This window comes from Panthera uncia, chromosome B1, assembly GCF_023721935.1.
Source record: "Panthera uncia isolate 11264 chromosome B1, Puncia_PCG_1.0, whole genome shotgun sequence".
Classification (NCBI taxonomy): Eukaryota; Metazoa; Chordata; class Mammalia; order Carnivora; family Felidae; genus Panthera; species Panthera uncia.
In genome coordinates, this window is record NC_064811.1 from 21,021,770 (window position 1) to 21,022,917 (window position 1,148).

Here is a 1,148-nt window from a genome sequence, read left to right on the forward strand (position 1 = left end):
CAGCACTTCCAAGCACTATGTGTCAGCATGCCGGGGAGACTTCACCAGAGAGTTCTCAGCTCCCATCTTTAACTTGGCTGGCCAATCTTTCAGTTACTTTAGTTACGTGAGTGTATGTGACATCTGCCTCTGCAGAGAAGATGTTTCTGCAAAACGGACTTTCACTATACACCAAAGTGTGGACAAAAGTGAGCGATAGGAGATTGGTCCTTGCAATTAAGTGTGGGGCCCTCATGGAACTCTCAGGGCTGTGCAGTGTTTGTGTGTTCCTGGCACAGTTACCACCTCTGACCTCTGCAGTAGTCTGTTACTGGAGATCCCCTAACCACCAGCTGACAGCTTCTGCAATTCAGAGGCAGACACAAGTTTTCGTTTGTATCTAAAGCCGCATAGGACAATGCCATAAATCTGCCCCTGCAGCCTAAAAACCCTTTAGGACCTCAGTTTTGAAAAACAAAGTGCCTGACTGTGAAGTGTGATTTTTCACGGCTCCTGGGATCTCCTTGATACTCTGCACATCCCCCTCCACAAAGTGGCCAGTGCCTGGAGTTCTGCCTTAGAGACTCATCCTTCCATAAAGAACTAATTAACCCAGACTGTGCAGGGTGGCTTCCGACCACGTGAACTCTTGAAATTATACATAGAGTTTGAGTGCATGTGCATTTGGCCATTTTCAGCTGTGAAGAGACGATCTTTACGTGTTTGCTGCTACCCAAAAATGTCAATAACCCACCAAAAGTTTAAGGGTGATTGTTGTTTTTTCTGATAAGATGTTTTAAGTTATGGGGCATTAAAGGTGCATGAAAACACATCGACGCCTGGGCATGAATGTTACATATCGCAAAGGAGGCCAACTGAAAACTTGCATAAGCTGCTTTCTAGGGAAAAAAAGGCAAACAATAATTTAATTGACTTTTCTCCTAGTTTTCATTCAAAATAAAGTATCTGTATTAGTGAGAGAGAGATTATCATAACACGGATGCCACCTCTCTATGCTTAACTTCAAAAGTAAGGTCTGAACACACGTCTGGTGAGGATTCTGAAACTGACTCTGGAAAGTGTTGTCTCTTAGAACAGCAGTGCTCAGACTTCTATAAAGGGTCAGATAGTAAATATTTTTGGCTTTTCAGGCCACGTGATCTCTGCCA